Raw genomic sequence first — 17121 nt, 5'->3', positions numbered from 1 at the left:
CCTCCCTCCTTCCCCCCACTCTCGCTCTCGCTCCTCTCCGCCGCCGCGCCCCTCGCCCTCCTTCGCTCCGGCCACCTCCTTCCCTCCTCCCCCTCCAGATCCGCCGAGGGAAAGGGGTGGGGCCCACGCCATCCATGCTCGTGATGCCTCCCTCGAGCTCCTCCCGACCCTAACCCTAGGCGCCGCCTCCGCACCGGCGCCGTGCTTGCCGGTTGGATCCACGCCGGCGCGGCCTTCTCCGACTTCGGTACAGAGTGGATCTACTCCAACGCCGCCGCATCGCGGACCTCGGGCTGGCGCTGCCGCCCTGCGCGTCCGGCCGTGTAGCGCGCGCCCTGCGCGTGCGTGACCCGCGGCTGGCATGCGCGGCGCGGGCGGTGTGTGGCGTGCGCCCTGTGCGTGCATGCCCCGCGACGGGCTTGCCCGCGGACGCCCTGCGCGTGCGTGCCCCGCGGCGTGCAGTGCGGCGCGACCGCCGTGCCCCCGGCGTGGGCGGGCGGCATGCGCCGTGTGGTTGGCGGCGTGGGCGTGCGGCGTGCCCGGCGCGCCGCATGCCCGGCGTGCGGCCAATCGTTCTTGGCTCCATTTCTTAAATCCGAGCATTTGGGGAGCTTTTGGTTGGTTTGATTCGTGCAAAGACATGTGTTGATGCTACTCCATGAGTGAATTTGATTGAATCAACACGAGCACGAAGAATCGAACCAATTTTGTTTTGGGGAGAAAAACTGCATTCTTGCACATGATCTGAAATTCCTGGAGTTTGAGTTCAAATTGAGCCATGACGCTTTCGGGATAGCTTACCAACTCCATAGAGATCACCAGTGCAAAGTTTGGGAGCGAATCCTTTTGATTTGATCAAGTTTGGGGCGTTTTTCTTTTTATCCCGTCTCTCTTCTCTTCTAGCTTCCTCATCTGTTCATTGCTCGGCAGAGCAGAGCTGTGGCCGGCGCAAGCAGGACGACCATCCAGCGAGGGAATGCGGCAGCCATCATCCCATCCCCGACATTTACGGTACGTGTACCCATGATTCAACCCAAGAATGATTGATTTCTCATTCTTTGCTAATTGCCGTGTTCTATAAAATTTATAATGGAAGGATTTAGATATGGACTCAATTAATTAGAAGATAAATTTGAGTAATCATGTGTGCAGTTTACGTTTGTTGAAATATCTACGAGTACTATTATGTTCTAAAATCAAGTTCTTGCAGATTGCATCGCGGTACAGTATATGGACTATTACCTTCTACCTCATGTAGTCCAGTTTGTAAAGATGGGTTCGTTTCAGCTATTTTGGCCGATTGCAGCTGCTAAGCCATTTGGCTGTAAACCTAAGCACCTACGGTTACAAATCAAAGACCAAACGTGCAGCCGCAGCGCTGCAGCAGCATTAGTGCCGAACAGGTATATTTGTATTTCCATTGCCTCTTGAAATCATTCATTGCCATCGAGGGGGTTCATAAATGCAGCGCATACTACCATTTTGGAGGTAGCTTTTAACAGGTCCATTGATTTTCTATTGCCACAGAGACATGTATGGAAAAATAACATCTTTGAGTTAGAAGCAAGGAAAAATGACAAGGTATGCATATCCTCATTTCGAAACTCTGATTGGTATACTATGTACCTGAGTACGTTATTTTTCCTTGTGTTATGCTATAGCACCATTCATATTTACTACTTTTCTTTTCAGCGTTGATTCTCTTGACATGTTTAGTTATTACCCAAATGTTCTCGACTTTTCTCGAAACTAAGCATTGGAACTCAAGCTCTGGCACAATGAAAGCTAACTAAGCATTGCAACTCAAGCTCGGCCCAGGGCAGTAGGCGGCCTGAAGGTCCTCAACATCGATGCTCGAGCTCCAGGTCTGTGCATTTGCCTCCACCCTTGCATTTGGTTCAGACACTACGTCAAGATGGCCTTGCGGAAGGCCGTCGCACTCCTTCCTGAGCATGCAGTCGTTGCATATACAACGAGCCGTGCAACGAGAGTGGATATCATGCGCACCCGGGCGCATCGATGTGTTAATAGATGAACACATTCGTGCAATTGCCTGAGTTGGAGGCCATGTTTCCTACGAGTCAGGTATGTCTGTTACTTCATGAGTAGCACTTACGAGTGTTGATTGATCTTTCATTTCGATGCTTCATTTGACCTCCACAAGCTGTTTGCTACCAGTGATCCTTGAGAGACTCTCTGACAGAGGGAGGCAGAGGAACAAGTAGAACGACAACGACTGAAGAAGCAGTGGTTGTGTAAGCACAAATTGATCAATAGTATTGCCACATTGTGGTAGCACTATTCACCTTTGATCAACCTACTGAAATCACATTTTCTTTTATATTTTTTTCTTTCTATAGAATTACCCATTTTATGTCACATTTCAAATGAAGCTCAATTACAATTGCTGGGATGGAACTGGGCACAGGAGAGCTACCCAGGTTAATTTCTATCTATTACTGGACTGTTTCTTCTGTGTCTTAAGTTTCTAGACTTAGGAGTTTATACGATTAAAACATAGCCTACTAGGAAAGGATTTTTGCACAGAACAACAGTTTTGAGGTATATGCGAGTGCACATAAATAATCCTCAAGGTGAGTGCTGATATGTCCTTATGTATGAAGCACATATATTTTGAATTTAATTGATGTTGATAGTACTGATAGATATTAACTATTTGCAGCAGAGATTCTTGGCTTCTGCAATTTTATCTCACATTCTTCTGAAGAGCAATCTTTACGGGTAGCTGTTGTGCAAGAGTATCTGATGTTTTCAAACATATATGACCTCACTGCTGTGCTGGAGAACAGATAGCTTTGAACTATTTGGTGATCATTCCCAGTTTTGCATGGCACGTGGAAGTCTTTGGATCTTTGAGAAAATGGCTCTATCTGTCCACAAGTGATATCGATGTAAGCATTTCCATTTCCTCCTCTTCTCTAGATTTCTAGCTTGGCATTTCACTTGCATTCCATTGTGTTTAATTGCCAGAGCATAGTACTTACTTTGTTAAACAATATTATTCTGCTCTATGCTACTATGGAAATTTGCTTGGCATTTCACATATGGTTCAAATTGATTGTATAAGCCATGAGAAAAATAGCATTGCTCGTCTTAGTTTGAAATTTCTGAATTGTCTGAAATGCACACTATACCATGCTACTTTATTCCAATGGGAAGTTAATGATAGGTTTTTCTGCACTCACAGGGTTCTATCTTCTATTAGCAGGTTGGATGAGGAAAGGTTTATCCCGTTATGATTGTGTGCTCTACAATTAAATACTGATGCTAACATGAATGGTGGGACAATAAACTTTAGTATGGCATTAAGAACTTCCATAATGCAATGGTGTTTGCTTGAAGTACAATGATGTATTGTTTCCTTTTGCTTGAAGTAAATTGATGTATTGTTTCCTTCTGAACTTCCATAATGCAATGGTCTCTGCCATTTGTATCTAAAAGAATTTAAAATTACTTAAGGAAATGGCTAATCAATTTGTCAATGGTTCAGTGTATTGGTTGCTTCTTGAATAATTGTCCAATTATAAACATTTTAGTTGAGTTTCAGAAGTTCAGAAACATAAAATTGCATTGGCCTTGTTGCTCAAATGTACCATTTTGTTTTATTTAGTGTATATCATTATTACACATAAATATTATATGTGTTGTTTTTTTTACCCGTAGCGTTAGCACAGGCCAACTTACTAGTAAATCCTAAATCCATCCATCCTCTAAAGCACCAATTAAAATTTAGCTACGGCCACACGCAGAACTGCCCCCATTGAGGAGCTACGGACTCATGCACTCGGAAATTTGTACCCAGCGATTCATATTTGTAAAGATCTACGGCTCACCGCGGCCCCTACCAGCCATCAATGTGATCTGACGGCGAGTACATCCAGACTTCAACGCGTTCAAGCCTGCCCCGCATTGAAGCCCCCCGCCGCCGCCAAGACCCCCCGCCCCGCCCGACTCAGGTCACGCAAACGCCATTCCGCCAGGGTTCGAATCCCACCCGGTGCGGTTAAACGAAAATCAATCAAGAGGAAAAAAAAGCAAACCTCCCTCCAAACCTCGGTCTACCCTATCGCGTCGACCGCACGCCGCCCTCCACTGTGCTGAGTCCGCCACACACGTCGCCCCGCGGAGCCAACCACCCCCGCCGCGCCTCCATCTGTCGCCGGAGCTCCACGGGCCAGAGGAATGCGCAGCCCTGCTGGGACTGCTTCGCCGCCGCGGGGGCCCCAGCGCCCTCCACGTCGCCTCCGTAAGTGCCGGGCCCCGGATTCCTCATATTTGCGCGAGGCGGCACGCGGGGCGGAGTAGGTGGCGCCAGGCGGAGCCACCGGCGGGCGGCGAGGCGGCGTTCCAGGCGGAGCCGCCGGCGGAGAGGTGGCGCGCCGGGCTGATGGTCGCCACAAGGAGCTGGTTGCTTGTAGGTCAGCGGCCTCCATGCGGAGCTTGACGGCCGCCCTTCCTTATTGTTATGGGCTGCCGCTGCCGTCCAACGAGGCAGCGCGGGGCTGCTGCCCAGCAAGGCGAGGCCGCGCCGGGTGTGGCACCGCTGCATGGTGAGGCCGCGCGTGGCCGCCGCTGGGTGAGGTGAGGCCACAGCGGACGAGGCGCGAAGCCGGACAGGGTGCACGCCAGTGATGATACGGGAGGAGGTAGACGGACGCCAAGCCCCGAAAGATGCGAGCCAATGGCACCAAGGAGATGTAAGGTTTGGAACCCTCCCTATGCATCTGATGCTTTTCCATTCGATTGATGCACTGCTTTTTCGTTCAATTGATATGATCCACAATTGAAGTATTGTTGTGGTAAAATAAGCATTGACTTATAGCTGGTTATATATGGTGATTTTCTTGAAATGATGCAGCCAAGCTTATATATTCAAATATTCAAAGATGCAGCCGAAAAATTCTTGTGGCTAGATATGCCCAAGGAGTGCATTATAATAATTGTATGAAGGAAACCGTGGATGTAATAGTTAGCTGGTAGCCATGGAGTACTCAGTAAAAACTAGATATGTCCAAGGAGTGCATTATAATAATTGAAATGGAAAGACACTGAAAGAAATCAGATATGCCTGAGGAGTGCATTGGTAATCACTGAATCACCATTTATTTGGTGCTCTCTTGCAGGGATTTTGGGTGCTGGCCTGCTGGGTTCCTTATTTGCCGTACTCATTTGGCCTCAAGCGATTCATTTTCCTCACTGTGAGTCTATTCTTTTCAGCATTTTTCCATTGATTTGTTTAGCTATGAGGAATTGGAGTTCTTATAGTAGCATATCATCTGAATTTCGATTCTACCTCCATGCTTTTTTCATTCAGATTTCAAGGTGCTTTGGCCCGGGCGCTGTGCGTGTGCCACGAGCGCCGTCCTGATGCACCTCGGCTCGGTGCTTTGGCCGCCGTCACTCATGCCGCGAGTGCTGCCTGCATGGGGGCGCCGTGTGCGTCGGGGCCCTGCTGTGCTGCAGCTGCAGGCCCGGCTGCCGCCTGAGCCGTGCTAGCGCTGCCTCGCCACCACCGTCATGCTGTTAAATGAAATGTTTAGCCCATGTCTTCTTTAGTCAGGGAATTCCTTTATCCCTATAAATCAATGAAGCTCAATGCAACTCTGGTTCCAATATTTTTGGAAGGAGCTGTAAATTTTGGAAACTCGGGTAATTCCTTTAGCCACGACATTCTCGATCTAGGAGGGGATGCTGTAAATTTTTGGAAGGCAAGCTCAATTTCGAATACATTTTAGTTTGGCTGAGGCATCAATTGAATGGGTAAAGCATCTACTCCCTCCGTCCCAAAAAACAAGAAAACAAGTCATTCTGGGATTCAAAATTTGTTCCAAAAAACAAGTCAATTTACCCTATTAAGAAAGTGCATGTGCATGTAAGAATCAATTACTACCAAATATGGGTAACAAATAGGGGTAAACATGGTCATTTTACCTTCTAGTAAATCTGTCCTAAAATTTTTAGAATGACTTGTATTTTGAGACGGAGGGAGTATTTTATAGGGAAGATGGATCAATGATAGTCTCACGTTTCCTTTTCTGAGATTAGTCCCTCTGAATCCGACCATATATGCTTTATTTAGATACTGATTGCATGATTTGAGGCAACATTGTAGTGTGGTAATTTCCTTTTACTGATTGCATGATTTCAGGCTGGTTGTAGTGTGCTAATTTCCTTTGGTGGTCCTGCAATTCGATTTGGATTTGCGTTGGTAATCAACTGGGGGAGTTGGACTAGCATTTCCGTTTCTGAGAGTAATCATTCGAAATCTAACCGTCTCTGTTTCAGATATTGAATGCATGAATTCAGGCTTCCGGTTTGTGGCTGTTTTGTGGTGATTGAATTGGCGACTTGTGGCTGTTTAGCAGTGATTGAATTGATAATTTGTGGCTGTTTTGTGTTGATTAGATTGATCTCCTAGAAGTTGGGGAAGTCCTTGTTGAATTATCTCCTAAGAACACGGAGTCTATTGTTGTGTAAAAAATGGACGTGGTGTTGGTATCCTGTGAAGTTGAATTATTTGGTACAGAGCCCTCAAGTTGGTTTGAACTACAACAATAATTTATTAGCTTCGGTTAGGTCTGCTCAAGAAATTCTACATTGCTTATTAGCTTGTAGCATGGAATTGTAATGTACATCTCTGTACTTTTCTTTAATGAGGTTCAATTTTAGTGTATGAAAAAATAATGCGTGCTATGCAGTAACTTCTGCCTTCCAACTTACTTGAAAAAATTCTTGTGTTTAGTAGTAACTGAAACCATGCAGTATGTACAAATGCTATTGTTTTCTATAACTTGTGACTTGTATGTTCTCTGTACTAATTTTTGCCTTTTCAGGATCCAAAAGGATGGTATTGATCCTGAGAAACATAAAGTGACTCAAGCAGATGAACAACTCAGTGATAAATGTGACATGAAAAAGGCAATGGAGATGGTGGCGTTGTTGGAAGCTCAGCTTAAAGACTTGAGCCCAAGCCTGGATTCCATATCTTTCAAACTGAAGGAGATGTACCAGGTACTGAATACCTATAGCATCCTACACTGTAGGACCTGCACCTCTGTTTACTTTATGCGCGCACATACAAGAAGGTACAGACAAAAGTAATGCAAGGAGATTAAGCTTTGCTCAGCCCTTATCAGTTAAATCTAATATTTTTTCATTGATTTTAATATTAAGGGATGGGGTGAGAAAAGAATGGAATCTTAAAATTCATAATCTCATTTGTCATATGCAAGGTTTTTAAAGCGGTAAGGCGAGGCGAGGCGATGCGCCACCGCTCGGACGCCTAGGCGATAAGGCTGCGAGGCGAGGCGACGCTTTATTTATTCGTAAAACACATTCATTTACCTCTAAAACACATACATTTACCTGTAAAAGAAAAGAAAAAAAAGAAGATCGCTGGGCCTAGAGGTGAAAAATAGGCCCATTAAGTTGGCCCAACCCAATTGAACCCATCCCCCACCCCCTCACGCGCTCCACCTTATCGCCAACGTCCCTAACCCTACCGGCCGCCCATCCCCCATCCCGCCGACTCTGCTTCTCCTCAGATCCCGCCGCTTCTGCCTCTCCTCCTCCGACCGCGTCGCCGCCGCTGCCTGCCCGCCTCCTCCTCCTCAGCTGCTACCCTCCTCCGCCTCCGCCTCCTTCGTCGCCGTCCACCCCTGCCTCCTCCGCTGCCTGCCTCTGCCTCCTTCGCCGCCAGCCGCTGCCTCCGCCCGATGCAAGACCGGAGGAGGAGGAGGAGGGGAGGAGGAAGGACAGGAGGCGGCGGCGCAGCTCCGTCCCCCGGTGGGGCGGCACTGGAACGCCGGCCAAGGCGAGGAATGGTAAGGCGATGGCGACACCCAGCTTTTTTTTTTCCGCTCGGACGCCTAGGCGATGCCTTAAAAACCTTGGTCATATGTCTGAAACAACAATTCTGAACAAAAGAAATCTACACTGAGGTGATCAAAGGGGAGAGGATAAGAGAGCCTGGTGACTTAAGCAGACAATTTCGACAAGACTTAATTATCCATTCAATATGCAAGTTTAAGGGGAGGAAGGACCAGGAGGACGTGCCTATGAACATTGAGAGGGCATTCTTTTTGTTGTTTTTACCATAGAGGAGAGATCATCCTTTTTGTTTTTTACCATAGCATTAATTTCGGACTTAATATGATCTGTAGCGTTAGCACATGCATGCTTACTATTATTTTGTGAGTCTGCAATTTATCCGTGGCGTTAGCACAGACACCTTACTAGTCAAAATAGGAGGCTGACAGGGTGAGGTTCAGATGTGCAGTTGAGGCCTACTCGACAGTTCGAACGTTTGACCACTAATTAGGAGTATTAAATGTGGATAGCTATCAAAACTCATTCCATAACCTTCGAGTGAAATCGCGAGATGAATCTAATGAATCTAATTATGCAATGATTAGACAATGTTGTGCTATAGTAAACAACCTCTAATGATGGATTAATTAGGCTTAATAGATCCGTCTCTCGATTTCCCGTCCATCCTTGTAATTAATTTTATAATTAGTCCATATTTAATATTTCTAATTAGTATCGCAAACGTTGCCAAAAACTAAATGATCCCCGCAGTGGATTTAATTGGGGTGGATTGAATTGGGGGACTGGCTAACGTAATGACAGCCATAAATTACGCTGCCCGTACGGCCTATCATTTTCTAGCAACAAAAGTACCCGATGTCCGTCCTCTTTTGTCCTCTTTCCTTTTTTAGAAAGAACTTCACTGCATCTTAAAAACATGGCCATGGTTGATTCCCAAATAGAAAATATTGGGTGAACAGAATATATAAATTTCTTTAGAATACATATGATTAAATGTACACACATTATACAGAACTGCCAAATGTCATAAGCATAGCAATTTGGCTACAAATAGATTTGCCTCTCCCTTATTTCTTGAATAAAAAACTACATCAAGGCAAAAATTGAACTTTCATGACTCTCTGGTGTTGCTCATTTATGTACTTCATACTCTGTATAACTTATGAGCTCCTTTCATGACCTGCCATAGAATGAGAAAAAAAAAGAACTACATCAGTTAGCATGTTGCACATAAGTAAGTTGAATAAGCTAAAGAACTACTTGGTGCATCCTAATTATCAACAGAGGCATTCGAAAAATAAAAATGTTATAAAAAATTGCCTAGAGACATATACATTTTCTTGTTTCATTCATAGCCAACAAATTGCTCAACTAAAAGTATTACTTTGCATAACTAATAATCGTGAATTTCCTAGGCATAATAATCAACTTTTTGGAACCATATAAGCAAAGTTCTAAGAAATTGTGAGAAATTTAGAGCAAGGACAAATGCATTTTCAACTAAATTTTACAAACCATACACAACATGAAAAATGACATTTCAGTAATGATAAGTTGCAAAACAAATCTGCTACTATCAAGCTTGTGAACTGAATCAGAAAACAAATTAACCTACATGATCGCCGAACTTGCAGAATACTAAGGATCCAAAAAAACTGCACAAACAAGCTTATGAGATTTAAAAGGCTGCTAAGGGGAACTAGGGTAATGCTGTTCAGTTCCAGGAGAGGAAGTCCTGACAAATATCTCTAGTAATATTTCATCATGTTCACCTCCATGGCTCAATTGCAAAATGCCAAACCATGATATGTAAAATTGCTTAACGATTACCAGACAAATGCTAAAGTCCCAAGCTATAATTGCAGAATACAATATGATCCATCCAACACCTAACAAATAACTCTATAATATTTCATCATGTTCACCTCGTTACTTTCTGCAATCAGTTTGGTAATGCAGTATATTATCTACAAACAAGCATTTTAGTGGACTATTAGCATAATGTTAGATCAAAAGGTGAGCAAAATGATGCTCCAATGCAGCAATTAGTACAATCCTTGCTTCTTCATTCATTGATGAGCAACCTGGACAGGCATCAGAACTTCACTTAGAGAAGTTGGGTCATTAGGACGAGAATGATCTTACTAAAAGTTAGCTTATTCTAGGAAACCTACCAAACCTCAGAGTTGGACCAATACCCTAACCCTACCCTTTTTCTAAGAATCATTCCACCCTTACTCTCTGCCCTTCTAAAAAGAAAATGCATTCCTTCGCACTGTGCTTTACTTTAGCTCTTATAGCACTATTTTCCTTAATGCCTGTTGGCTTTAGCACTGTGCTCTTTGCTTTTAAGTCTTGCTCGGTCCATCCTAAGAGATCGGCATCATACTAAGGACTGTGTCGAGCAAGGTCTGAAGGGATTTGAATTCCACCAATTCCTCAAAGTGAACATACCATTTTGCTATTTATGCATCACTCCCATGATGAATGATCAGAACATTTTACTACTTTAGCATAGATAACTCCCATGATGAATGAACAAAATATTTTCCTCAACTATATGTTTTGATGATACTTATACTTCTGCAACAAAAAGCATTCTTACTAGGAGTTGTAGGCATATTACAGTGAACTCAGGAGCAACTTAAAGCAAATGAGCAGGCAAAAATAATTATTCAATGAAATATCAGAGGATAAGTATATAGTCATAAAAAAATTCAGTAAAAGCAGATGCATAGCTTATTACCAATGATTTGTTAATCAACGGAACTAAAACAATGTATAGTGTGAGTCGCGATAAATTCAATAAACTATATTCAGACAGCAATGACAACATCAATGTAATCTATGCTTTATTTCATCAGCACTATCATAAAAAATCTGATGTCAACTACCAACCTCTCCCCATCAAAAACCTTTTCTAGACTAACAATACAATAAGCACAAGAAACATAAAGTAGAAATTAATGGCTCATATAGATGGAACACTCTCAAAAACATGTAAACAACAATTCACTGAAATTAAACATGTACAACTTGAGCCATCTCTAGTGGTGATTTTGATGTTGCTGCATCTACAGACCAATCCATATTACAGCAACAAAAAAAAGAGCACTGAAAAAACACATATACAAAACACAAAGTCCTTCTGCTAACCACACAAAAAACTTGACAATGGATTAGAGAACCTATTGTGCAAAAAAAAGATGAGAAAATTGCCTACTGAGTTACATTGTTTGGCTTCGATGTAACTATGCTATTGCCTAATGAAAAAGTAATGAAAAATAACTACTAAGTTGCATTTTTAGCATAGTTCTAACCACATTTTTTACTGATGAAAAAGTTAAAAAATGACTGTTGGATTGCATTGTTCACTACTAGAAATGTGCTTATCTATGACGTTCTCCCCATGACATTTGAAAATTTTGTCATTTAACAATGCATATCTATGACGAAACTTTATTGTTCGTCAGGGTTTGGCACTAACGGAGCGCAGGCACCACGAATTTGTGACGAATTTTCTGAAAACGTCATAGATGACCGCCTTATATCGTCACAAAACATACCGCCGTCCACATCACCCTCCTGTGATGTTCTGTATATTCGTCATGTCTGTATATTCGTCATATTTGTTTCTCGCTGCATCCGTGGATTGCCCAGGTGGCAAAGGCTAGCAAGGTTGCACCTGTGGACTGTACAGGTGGTAAAGCAAGGAAAACAAAAATTCTGCAACAAGTGCTGAATCCAACAAGTGCTGTCGGGCTATCTGCCCCACGTTGGCGCTGGCGGACCAACCCGTTGGCGGCGGCAGCGGCGGCGGCGGGCCTCTTTGACCTCGGTCACTCCTCCCCACGGCGAAGGCATCCAAGGCAGATGCGGAGCACCCCAGTGCGGCGGCGACCGCTCCTGGATCTGGCTCCCCATGGTGTTGGCCCACTTGGCTGCTCCCCACGGCGAAGGGATCGATGGCAGAGGCTTCCTAGGCACAGTGCAGAGCTTCCCCTCTCTCTCCATTGCTGCATCCTTTCTTGGTGAGGTTTGTTCCTCCTTTTTTTTGGTGGCCAAGGTGCTTCATTTATCATCAATGGTGCTGTGTATCAATGATTCTACAAGATGACAACTCCAATTTATGCAGTAGCAGCAACATCCTGGCTTTTAGAATTTTCAATGTTATTCTTTCATTTTCAGTAGATATTTTCCTGAATTTTTGTTAAACATAGTAGTGTGTCAACTCCAATGAACTTTTGTATCAGTCTGCTTGTTGAATTTTCAGTATTTATTTCTTTACTGCTAAAGAAATTTAATAGTTAATTTTCTGAAATTTTGTGATTTAATATCCTTATCTATCACTACTCTTTATCTGATTATGACTTATCTCAAATCTGTATTGTAGACTACATATAAAAGATGGATAGAAGTTGGATCCATGGGAAAAAATTCACACCAGCTTACACCAACGGTGTGAATGAGTTCATGGAATTTGTTAAGGAAAGGTTTGTGGAACACATCCCAATAAGTTGCCCGTGTCGTCAATGTCTTAACCAAATTGAAAGGCCACAGTAAGAAGTCAATGACCACATCCTTATTCATGGAATGTCAGCCACATACACGCGGTGTACTCATCATGGGAAATCCTTAGATGATGCTATTGTTGAATATTCAGAGAAGGTGGATGGAGTTGTCCAGGATGATGGGATTGCAGTGGATGATGAGCCAGATAGCAATGAGCAAGACAACGATGACAATGATGGGATGCCAAATTTTGAGTTGATAGCAGAATTGTACACAACAGCAGAGGAGGATGGGCAGCTGCCAAAGTTTACTAGAGTGCTTGATGATTTGAAGTGCTCACTTTGGCCACGATCCAAGCACACAAGATTCTCATTTCTCATGAGGTTGCTCCGTATCAAGTCCCGATATCAAATCTGCAATACGGGATTTAATACATTATTGAAGCTGCTTTCCTCGGCATTCCCTCAGAGCAAATTGCCTGAATCATATGATGAGGCAAAGAAATATCCCCGTGAATTGGGCATTGGATATGACAAGATCCTTGTATGCAAGAATAATTGTGTGCTGTTCCGGAAGCGCTATGCCAAAATGGATGTGTGCCCAAAATGCAAAGAATCTAGATGGGAGGACAAGGATGGCAAGTGTGTTCCTCATAAGGTTTTGAGGCATTTTCCACTTATACCAAGGTTGAAGAGGATGTTTGGGTCTAGCAAAATGGCTGACGACACCTAGTGGCAAAAGAAAAATGGACACCAGTTGATAATGAACTGAGCCATCCATCGGATGGGGAGGCATGGAAACACTTTGACTTCAAGTATCCATCATTTGCAAGGGATGCAAGGAATTTGAGACTTGCTGTGGCTATAGATGGTGTCAATCTATTTGGAAACTTTAGCACGACTTATAGCATGTGGACTGTCCTTGTGACACCCTTGAACCAGCCACCATGGGAATGTGTGAACCCATCAAATTGCTTCATGTCCTTGCTGATCCCAGGTCCCGGGAAAGGATTTTGATTTGTTCTTGGAGCCTCTAATAGAAGAATTGTTTGAATTGTGGAGTGGTGTTAGTACATATGATGCAGCCAGTGGTACAAAGTTCAATCTTCATGCAGCTGTGCTTTGGTGCATACATGACTTTCCAGCTCTAAGCACCATGTCAGGGCAAACTACAAAAGGTTATTATGCATGTACTCTTTGCAACAAAAATCCATTGTCACAGGCACTAAGGAATAAGGTTGGTTACTTTGGCCACCGTCGTTACCTTCCAATGGATCATCCTTGGCGGAGAAGCTTGGTTTTTGATGGAAAACGTGAAAACCAAAGCGCACCACGTAAATTGACTACAGAGGAGGTGATAGATGTCAGGCTAGGCAAGGATGGAGGAAAGAAAAGAAAGCGTGGAGACAAAGAAGAGTCAATAATTTATAACCCGAAATTTGCATGGTGGAAGCTGCCATATTGGAAAGACTTGCTGTTGCCTCACAACTGTTGATGGCCATTATCTCACGTTTAGACCGTCAACTTCTCGGGAATAAATTGAGTTTTGCACCATGTTTCTTGCATATTTTATTTGATTCTAATAAGTTCCACAAGTTTTGGATGAGTTGTGCTTGCAGGATTCCACTGTCCAAAGATGGTCGAAATCAGAGAAAATCCCGGCCCCCCGGCACATTTCGTGCCGACTGGCCTGACACCTCCACATACATGGGTCCAATACTTTCACTAGAGCAATGTGACATTCATAAGGTTCCAGAATAAGGCAAACATTTCTTATCCTGTCGGTGGACCCGGAAGGCACAAGTTTCAACTCAAAGACCCACATGTCAGTGCCAAGATCGTCAAATGGGGAAACCACCCATCCCATAGGTAATGTGGAGTGTTGATTTGCAACGTCGGCGAAACGGAGGGCTGAGAGGCTCCGGAGGCAGGCTGCCCGGCCTTCCCTGGGCCGCCCATCCTAAGATTCCAGCATTTGAGGAAAATACCCGAAGAACCGACGTCCAGGGAGGATCAGAGGCCATCCACAGAAGGTCGGTGGCTAGGTGGCACAATCCTAGGCCGGCCGGCCTAGGTTGGGCCGCCCGGCCCCACCTTGCAGCCTCTCGGCTCCCGGCTTCGCGTGGAAGTTAAGCACTTCCTCTACAGTTGCGTGCATCGGGCGCTACCTGAATTACCGGCCTTCTACCGACCTTGGAAGCCTATAAATACCACTCTCCCCCTCACTTGTAAACACACACTCAAAGGAGCAATTCTCACTTCTCAAGTCTAGAGTAGGTTAGTAGTTGGGAGTTAGAGTCGAGTCGAGCTTGTCTCGGGGATCCGGAGTCGTCATCGGAGCTCGGTAAAGCTCTTGTATCTTTTCCTTTGACTATTTTAATATAAGTTATCTTCTTTATTTACTTGAGTCAGCTTTACGTTCCGCAAGCATTTATCTTCCCAAGTACTAGTACTTGTCTGTTGGAGTAAGTTTTACCTCTAGTTCAGTTTAAGTCTCCTTTCTTATTTGTCGGAGTTAGTCTTACGGGTTTTCTCGCCCATACTAGTGTAACTCAAGTTAGTTCACTAGGTTGAGAGGGATTTCTCTTGAAGGCCTCAAGAGAAATCCTAGTACCAAGAGCAGACATTGTGTCTGACTCAGTGCTAGCTAGAAATTGTGTTCCACCCCATGGTACCGCAGTGGTAGGCGGCAAGTGGTGACAGCTTTGTCCGTCCCTCGTAGTCCACCACATTTGGGTGTTTTCATAGCAGTAGGATTGCCAAAAGTATGTTGGGCCCCTTCTCACCCCTGTCTGCGCCCTTTGCTTAGGTCGCTGAAGTAAGCTCCTGGTTCCGACATCAAGTTAGAAACTTAGATTAGTTATAGTGAGGCTTGCTCAGTAGTTTAGAAGTGTTTCAGGAGTCCTTTCTCGCTCGTTGTCCTCCCAGCTGCTACCACTCTAAGGTATAGAATCTCTTGTGTGTCACACGGTCATAGCTTGGTCTTCTATTTCATCAGTTATCCGGTTTACCCCTGCTGAATTAGTCGGTTGATAACTTTAGTAAGGGTTGTCACTACAATTTACGATACACTTTACCATAGTGCTTCCCTGAGGATTTCACGATACTCTAGAATACTCAAGGTGAAGTGCTACACCGGTGACTTCTGTGCACTTGCAGAATACTTATTCAGATTGAGCATAAGAGATACCAACAAAGCATTTCTAACGCTGTTGCCGGGGAAGCAATTGGCTAAAGTTATCATATAATTGAGTGGAAAACCTTACTGCTTTATCACCGTTAGTTTTAGCGGGCTTACCATTGCTCTCTCTCTCTCTCGTTTATTCGATGCAGAGCAGTGTATGACCGGTTTTGATCTACCATCCAACTTCGATCCGAATGCTCAGAGAATTGGGCGAATTGTGAAACGCCGTGTCGTCCCACCAAAAAAAACCCACTTGGAATCCTCGTTTGTCAGTCTCAGCACCACCCATGGCCAAGACTCTCAGGCAGTACTCGGCCTCGTCCAGCAGCCATATTCCTACTGGACTGAACAATGACCAAGACAATGATGGCTTTGACCTCAAGTCGGGACTAGTGAACATGGTTCAAACGAGTTCATTCTGTGGCAAGGCATCAGAGGATGCCAACGCTCACCTTCAAAACTTCTTGGAAGTGAGCAGCACCATCAACCCCAGAGGTACCACGATGGATAATGTTCGTCTTCGACTGTTCCCATTCTTCTTGCTAGGCAAGGCGAAGACGTGGTTTTACACCAACAAAGCAGACTTCATCACATGGGAAGCTTGCTCCAATGCATTCCTGACGAAGTATTTCCCGGTGGGCAAAACCAATGCCCTCCGAGGCAAGATCTTTGGCTTTCAGCAGCTCCCGAATGAAGCCATTCCGGAAGCTTGGGAGAGATTCCAGGAATACATCGCAGCATGCCCCCACCACAGCATGGAGGAATGGCTGATTATTCAGAGTTTCTTCAATGGCCTGAACACACCAGCTCAGAACCACATCGATGTAGCATCAGGTGGTTCCTTCCTTTCGCTCAGCGTCGCTATAGCAAAAGCGCTGGTAGAGAAGATTGCTTCCAACCAAAGTTGGAAAGGTGAAAGGCAGCAACAACCTCGCAAGGGAATTCATCATATCGAAAGCATCGATATGCTTGCTGCCAAGATGGACCTTCTCATGAAGAGATTGAAGTCTCCACACTAGGAGGCTAATCAAGTCATGGATTCTCACTTGACATGCAAGATTTGTGGAGAAACTGGACACATGGGCAACTCTTGCCCAATCACTCAGGAGGAAGCTCACTTCGTTGGAGCGAACAACTCCAACAACTCTGGCATCCGTCCTCAGCAGGGGTGGAATTCCAAACCCAACCTCCCCTTCAGTCAGCAACAAGGTATGAATTTTAATAACAATTTTCTGCCCACTTTAAAGGACCTAGTTTATGGTCAGAAACAAATTAATGACAATATTAGTAAGAAATTCCTTGCTAATGACAAAATTTTGGAGTCTTTGGCCGGACAACTAGAGGGTATAAACTCAGTTATTAAAAATCAGTTGAGCTTCAATAAAATGATAGAAACTCAGGTTGCTCAACTAGCTTCATCTTGTCCTAACAATAATTCGGGAAAACTTCCTGGGCAACTGGAAATTCCTCCGAAAGAAAATGTTAGTGCGGTGACTACGCGGAAAGGTAAGTCCACGCAAGAACCACCATACCCTAAAGATGTAGGATCTCGGCGGAAAGCCGTACTCTCCAGCA

The 17121-nt window shown here is 44.4% G+C and overlaps 1 long non-coding RNA gene and 1 other non-coding gene across 21 annotated transcripts; one reads left to right on the top strand and one right to left on the bottom strand.

The window, feature by feature from the left end:
• Nucleotides 1-13913, top strand: LOC120660118. 20 transcript variants are annotated; one of them, XR_005669371.1, is made up of 12 exons: nucleotides 291-1011; nucleotides 1211-1403; nucleotides 1528-1581; nucleotides 1693-2255; nucleotides 2394-2441; nucleotides 2522-2594; nucleotides 2684-2912; nucleotides 3209-4723; nucleotides 5145-5219; nucleotides 5336-6272; nucleotides 6855-7032; nucleotides 11325-12185. It is a non-coding gene; the product is annotated as an uncharacterized LOC120660118 (long non-coding RNA). The 20 variants fall into 20 exon arrangements; XR_005669360.1 differs by lacking the exon at nucleotides 2522-2594 and adding an exon at nucleotides 1-247 and having other exon boundaries at nucleotides 931-1011; nucleotides 1693-2441; XR_005669357.1 differs by lacking the exon at nucleotides 2522-2594 and adding an exon at nucleotides 12245-13913 and having other exon boundaries at nucleotides 289-1011; nucleotides 1693-2441; nucleotides 11325-11882.
• A 2283-nt stretch (nucleotides 13914-16196) lies between these two features.
• Nucleotides 16197-16303, bottom strand: LOC120663128. The gene has a single exon (XR_005670351.1). It is a non-coding gene; the product is annotated as a small nucleolar RNA R71 (small nucleolar RNA).
• Between the last annotated feature and the right edge of the window lie 818 nt (nucleotides 16304-17121).

Source organism: Panicum virgatum, chromosome 2N (genome assembly GCF_016808335.1).
Source record: "Panicum virgatum strain AP13 chromosome 2N, P.virgatum_v5, whole genome shotgun sequence".
Lineage (NCBI taxonomy): Eukaryota > Viridiplantae > Streptophyta > Magnoliopsida > Poales > Poaceae > Panicum > Panicum virgatum.
This window is presented reverse-complemented; position numbering and strand designations above follow the sequence as displayed.